This window comes from Solanum stenotomum, chromosome 9 (genome assembly GCF_019186545.1).
Source record: "Solanum stenotomum isolate F172 chromosome 9, ASM1918654v1, whole genome shotgun sequence".
Lineage (NCBI taxonomy): Eukaryota > Viridiplantae > Streptophyta > Magnoliopsida > Solanales > Solanaceae > Solanum > Solanum stenotomum.
The window spans coordinates 17,229,984-17,237,743 of NC_064290.1; positions in this window are offsets into that span (position 1 = coordinate 17,229,984).

Here is a 7,760-nt window from a genome sequence, read left to right on the forward strand (position 1 = left end):
ATATATATATATATATATATATATATCATTTAAATAAATATAAAAAGTATTATAAATTGTAATAATTAACAGCTTTATTTTTTTAAAATCATATAACTAATTTGATTTACACTCCAAAAATCATAGGTGTCACATAATTTAGACATTAATTCTTTATTACTTAATATATGTAATTATATCAATGACACATAAATTGAAATAAAAAATTACATATTTTATTTGAAAATCACGTAATAGTACTATAAGGTATAATAATTAACAACTTAACATATTTTAAAATTTTTATTTGACTCTCCAAATTCCATATGTCTCATGTAATTGAGACAGAGAAAAACATATATTGGTTTAAAATAAATAAAAATATTATAAATTATAATAATTAACAACTTAAAATTTATAAAAAAAAATCTTTTTAAAAAATTTAGTTGGCTCTCCAAATTCAATCAGTATTACAATAATTAAAACATAGAAATTAACATAGATTGGACTCGTGCTGACATTTATGTTTCCTTTTTTTAAAATTTTTTCTTTTATACTTTATATAAATAAATTTTTTATGTAAAAAGTATTATAAATCATAATAATTAATAGCTTAAAATATTTGAAAACATATAAAAAGTTTTTGTTAACTTTCAAAATTTCATCTATACCACATAAATTGGGAGAAATATAGATATATAGATATTTTAAGTTGCTAATTATTGTGAGTTATAGTACGTTTTATGTAATTTTCATATATATTACTCGCTTTGTCCTGATTTATGTGATACAAATAAAATTTCAAAAGTCAATGAATTTTTTATAAGTTTTTTTTTATATTAACTTGTTAATTATTGTGATTTATAATATATTTACGTAAAACATACTCTAAATAAAAATAATTAGCAACTTAAAATATATAAAAACATACTAAAAAATTGATTAACTTCAAATTTCATATGTACCATATAAATTGAAACAAAAACAGTAACATATATTGGGATCCGTGCAGGCACGGGGTCCCATATCTAGTATAATATAAAGTAAAGTGAATTGTACCAATAGGGTTAATTTAGTAATTTGACTCATGGCTTTCTAACTAATGTGTATATTCATCTGTGAAACACGTGTCCTAGCTACGTGATATATCCCCATTCCTTTTCATCCATTCTTTGTCCCAAAAAAAAATGCTCTGCAAAATGGAAGGATTTTGCAAGCCCTCATATGAAATTCTCAGTTAAACTGCATATCTTCCTAGGTATGCACTGCTTCTTCCCTTCCTTCTTTCTTCTTATTTTTGTTTTGCCTTTTGATTTTAGATCTGTTTTGTCGATTTTTTCATTCGATGAGTTTCGACTTTTTTTTATCTATCAATTTTGGTGTTTAGGTTATGGTAATGTTGCATGAACTGAATCTAAACTTGATTGGATGTTGTTGTTATTGTCGTTTACTCCTCTTCTTCTCCGTGTCCCTATTTATAGCTTCGTATTTCAATTTTTTGTGCTTTTGATTATTGAAATGTAGTGTTTCTTCCGCTTTTGTTCTTGATGTGGGTGTTTTCTCAATTTGTTAATTTTTCATAAATAGGACTTTACAGGTACTTGGAGAAGAAAGGAAAGGAAAGAGATTGAAAAGATGCGATGCAGGAAACATGTACATCAAACTTAATTTTGAACCTGAATAGAGCTGACAGAATAGTTGATTGGTAGCATAACCTGGAAATTACATCTTTTTCCTGTTAATAACAACCATTTTTGGAGTACATAGTCTGCTTATTTGAAAGTGGTAATTACTGTGGAACACTTTGTTGTTAATGTATAGGTTGATGAATGAGTCTTTTTAAGCATAAGATCAGTGGAATAGGAGAAGATAGAGTTGGACATTCTAACAATTTTTATTGATGGAGATCCATGTCCATGACCTAACAATTTGGCATGGTAGATGAGTCAGTTTGAGTTTCATGGTAAATTGAGGATTTGTTGCTGAACTTTATGGGTACAATTTTATATGCGATTGAAAGAATAACTAGCACATTTGATCTGCTTATGATAATCTGACATATCAAAACGAAAATAAATAAAATAATAATAATAATAATAATAATATATATATATATATATATATACTAGTTTTTTGACGATTACCAATTCAGAAAATATATGTTATGGTAAATAGTATTGCTTATTTAAGTAAAGATTTGAATAATAAGCTTAACACAAAGTAATATTGTAGATTCTTCTGTGAATGTTCAATGTGGATCGTCATATATATTAATTTTTCACGCGAACCTATGAAGATGGTGAATGAAAAAATTTATTAGTTCAATGCAATAATGTTTATATTTATTTTAATTTGATGAGGTTCAATCATGTAATTATTCGTATCTCACTAAAATTACCTTATAGACAATATTTGTTGTGTATTTTTCTTGTAATCTAACCAGATGTGCTTTGCACGTGTATTCCACGTTAAACTGTTTAGATGTCATATGAATATGTGGAGAGAACAACAACATTTTATCTTTTAGAACTATTTTCTATATATTTTGTATTTTATATACATATAGTTAATAGTTATCTGACTGTTAAAAGGTTTTTTTTTTAATTGGAAAAACTAAAAATTAAAATTAAAGAATATATTCTATCTGTGGAATCATTTTTATAATCACTTGTTCATCTTACACCCAACAAAGATATAGTTCATATACTTGTAAACGATTTTTCAATTTATTCAACCAAGCATGATTTGTCAAAGGAAAAATAACAAAACCGTGTTATCACATATATAGGGGCGGTATAATAATATGAAAAATTATTGGTCAAAATTTAATATAAGGAAAGATGAAAGACAGAAATAATTAATGTAATAACAATGGAATTCATAATATTATAACTAAGAATGTAAAAGAGTTTGAATACCGTTTGCAGTAATTAGTAATAACTAAGAGAATTTATAATGTTATAACTAAAGAACTAAGGTGCAGTAGCTGAATTTCTAATAAATTTTATACTTACATAAATAAATAGGACTTCTAATTAATGTTACTATTTTTTTTTATAGTTATTAGATTTTAATTTAGTATAAATGTTTATTCCATATTACTGAATATAAAAATTATTTTGTAAATGATAAATTTTAAGTGATTCATGTATATTCACATATTTTTACATTTGTTGTGAGTTTATTTTTTTAAAAATAACTCGGAACATTTTAAAATAATATATTTTGAAGTTAGAAGATCTTGTTAACTTGATAATACATTCGTGACATATATAATACTTTAATTTAAATACAAATACCTACTCAAATATAAATATATATATTCATTAATGAGAATATTTATCTCATAAAAAATAGTTATTAAATAAACAATAAAATTAACTAATACAAACATCAACGGGTATTATGACAAGTCATATGAACTTTTCTTCGTCTGAAATACTAAAATATTAAGAAATAGTAAATAAGTAAAACAAAAGGGCAATGTTTATATAGTAATAACTATTTTGAAACAAACTTCCTGACAATCTAAATCACATAAGTAGCATTGATTAATAAAGTCATTCTTTTGTCTTGGGCATAAAAAAACAAATCGTGAAAATTCTCTAAATTTTAGAAATAGATATTCAGAAGCATATATCTATATCACAAGAGAAACTGTTAACAAAAACAAATGAATTTTTAGACTACATCATGTTAACTTCATATATTGGATCATTACATAATGTTGTATATATTAAGAAAAATAATAATTATTATATCATTAAAAAAAATTCCTCAAGTACTCGAGCTTATGAAATATAACCTCTTAGGTAGAACCATTTACTTCATCTGAATAGTGGTACATCATATTCCTCTAAGCTTTGAATTCACTCAACGATAATAAATCACAAAAAATTTAAAATGTAAGAAGAAGAAGAGTAGAAGATTAAAAAAAAAAGGCAAAAGTACTCATTACCCCCTGAACTTGAAGCTTTTTATACGGTGTACACCTAAACTAAATTTCGTTTTAATCACCCCCCGAACTTGTTTATTCCTCCGTTGTGTACACCTTTATTGTCCACCTCCTATTGTGACTACACGCGCGACAACTGGCAAAAGTGGTGACGTGGATTTCCACCTGGATAAATAATAGCCACCTAGATAAATTAATATGGCAAAAATAAATATCAAACCTTCTCACCTTCTCACCTAGGCTTCTCACCTAAAACTTTTGGACTAAACTTCTCACTAAAACTTCCAGACTAAACCCGAAAATCTTCAAGAAATTAATATTTAGTACCGGAGAACTCAGATTAAATGCCAGCACAAGACTTTTATTGTTGGGAATAATATTTATTCATTGGATAGTTCTTAAATTTATTCATTGTTTAAAAGTTATTTTTGGATTTGAATTTTTCTAGACGTGAAGTTGGTCGATTAAATTTCAAATTTGTTTGAAATTCTTACCAAGTAGGGGTTAATCTTTGTTTCCTTTATTTTTCATTTACATTTTGCCCTATTTTTCGTTTAAAATATGCCAAATATTAAAGAAAAATGAAGATTTTACGGTTTTTTTTACCGCTGTAGCATTATGATGTGGCAAAAAATCACTTCCTCACACGCCTAGTAGAGTGTGTTGTCAATTTCTATGCCAGGTGGACAATAAAGGTGTACGCGACGGAGGAATAAACAAGTTCAGGGGGGGTAATTACAACGAAATTTAGTTTAGGTGTACACCGTATAAAAAGCTTCAAGTTCAGGGGGGTAATGAATACTTTTGCTAAAAAAAATTGTGGTTGAAAAATGAGAGGAGGACCCTTTATTTATAGTCATCAAATGGTGATATGAAGAATGTTTTTTGTGTCTTATCTGATAAGTCATGACCTTTCCAAGAAGTCACAACCCTTTGGAAAAGTCACAACTTATTGAAAAAGTCACAACTATTAGGAAAGTCACAACTCATCGAAAAATCACAACCCTTTGAAAAAAGTCACAACTTATTGAAAAAGTCACAGCTCATCGAAAAATCACAACCCTTTGGAAAAAGTCACAACTTATTGAAAAAGTCACAGCTCATCGAAAAATCACAACCCTTTGAAATAAGTTTCAACTCATCGAAAAAGTCACAACTTAAGTTATGGATATTATAGTAATTTAACATTCAAGTTAGAAGTTCATGTTTTTAAGGTAACTAGTTTTATGACACGTGCGTTGCACGTGATTATCAATTCCAAAAATGTATGTTATAGTAAATAGTATTGTTTATTTAAGCGAAAATTTGAATAATAAACTTAGCAAAAATTAATATTGCAGATTTTTTTGTGAATGTTCAACGTGGATTGTCATATATATCTCTTATTCACGCAAACATATGAAGATGGTCAATGAAAAAAATTATTAGTTAAATGCAATAATGTATATATTTATTTCAATTTGATGAGGTTCAATCATGTAATTAGTTTTATCTCACTAATATTACCTTATAGAAAATATTTGCTTTGTATTTTTCTTGTCATCTAACCATATGTGTTTTGCATGTGTATTCCACTTTAACTTGTTTAGATGTCATATGAACATGTGAAGAGAACAACTACATTTTATATATTTATACATTTTCACATTTGTTGTTAAAAAAAACTCGAAAATTTTTAAAATAATATATTTTGAAGTTAGAAGATCTTGTTAACTTGATAATACATGTGTGACATGTATAATATTTTAATTTAAATACAAATACATACCCAAATATAAATATATATTTGCATTAATGAAAATATTTATCTCATTAAATTAACTATTAAATAAATAATAAAAATTAAACTAATACAAACTTCAACTGGCGTTATTACAAGTCATATGAACTTTCTTTCGTCTAAAATACTGAAATATTAAGAAATAGTAAATAAGTAAAACAAAAGGGCAATGTTTATATAGTAATTATTATTTTGAAGCAAATTTCATGAGAGTCTAAATCACATAAGTAACATTGATAAATAAAGTCATTCTATTGTCTTGAGCATAAAAAATAAATCGTGATAATTCTCTAAATTTTAGAAAAGATATTCAGTAACATATATCTACATCACAAGAGAAATTGTTGACACAAACAAATGAATTTAGACTACATCATGTTAACTTCATATATTGGAACATTACATACTAATGTATATATTAAGCAAAAAAATAATCAAAATTATTTTCCTCAAGTACTCGATGTTATGGAATATACCCTCTTAGGATAGAATGTCTTACTATCTTACTTCATCTAAATAGTGGTACCTCATATTCCGCTAAACTTCGAACTCACTCAACGACAATAAATCACACAAAAAATTTTAAAATGCAAGAAGAAGAAGAAGAGTAGAAGATTAAAAAAATTGTTGTTGAAAAATTAGAGGAAAACCCTCTATTTATAGTCAACAAAGGGTAGTATGAACAAATGTTTTCTGTGTCTTATCTGAAAAGTCATGACCTTTCTGAAAAGTCACAACCCTTTGGAAAAGTCACAACTTACTGAAAAATTCACAACTCTTTGGAAATGTCAAAGCTTATTGAAAAAGTCACAACTCATCCAGAAATCACGACCCTTCGAAAAAAGTTACAACTTATCGAAAAAGTCACAACTCATCAAAAAAGTTACAACCTAAGTTAAGGATATTATAGTAATTTAACATTCAAGTTAGGAGTTCATGCTGCGTTGCAAGTGATTAGCAATTCCAAAACTATATGTTATAGTAAATAATATTGCTTATTTAAGCGAAAATTTGAATACTAAGCTTAGCAAAAAATAATATTGCAGATTCTTTTGTGAATGTTCAACGTAGATCGTCCTATATATCTCTTATTCACGCAAACCTATAAAGATGGTTAATGAAATTTTTTATTAGTTAAATGCAATAATGTATATATTTATTTCAATTTGATGAGTTTCAATCATGTAATTAATCTATCTCACTAATATTACCTTATAGACAATATTTATTTTGTATTTTTCTTGTCATCTAACCAGATGTGCTTTGCATGTGTATTCCACATTAAATTGGTTAGATGTCATATAAACATGTGAAGAGAACAACTACATTTTATATATTCACATATTTACACATTTGTTGTGAGTTTTTTTTAGGAATATTTTAAAATAATATATTTTGAAGTTAGAAGATCTTGTTAACTTGATAATACATTTGTGACATATATAATACTTTAATTTAAATACAAATGCCTACCCAAATATAAATATATATATTTGCATTAATGAAAATATTTATCTCATAAAATTAACTATTAAATAAATAATAAAAATTACACTAATACAAACTTCAAGTGGTGTTATTACAAGTCATATGAACTTTTCTTCATCTAAAATACTGAAATATTAAGAAATAGTAAATAAGTAAAATATAAGGGCAATGTTTATATAGTAATAATTATTTTGAAGAAAACTTCATGAGAGTCTAAATCACTAAGTAACATTGATAAATAAAGTCATTCTTTTGTCTTGAGCATCAAAAACAAATCGTGACAATTCTCTAAATTTTTAAAAGATATTCAGAAACATATATCTACTTCAGTGATAGACGCAATTACTTGGACGATTCTATTCCTAGGAATAGAGACCGCAGAGGAAGGCGTTGTCACGAGACCCGCGAGAAACTGTTGACAAAAACAAATGAATTTAGACTACATCATGTTAACTTCATATATTGGAGCATTACATACTAATGTATATATTAAGCAAAAAAAAATTATTACATCATCAATATTATTTCGCCTCAGTACTCGAGGTTATGGAATATATC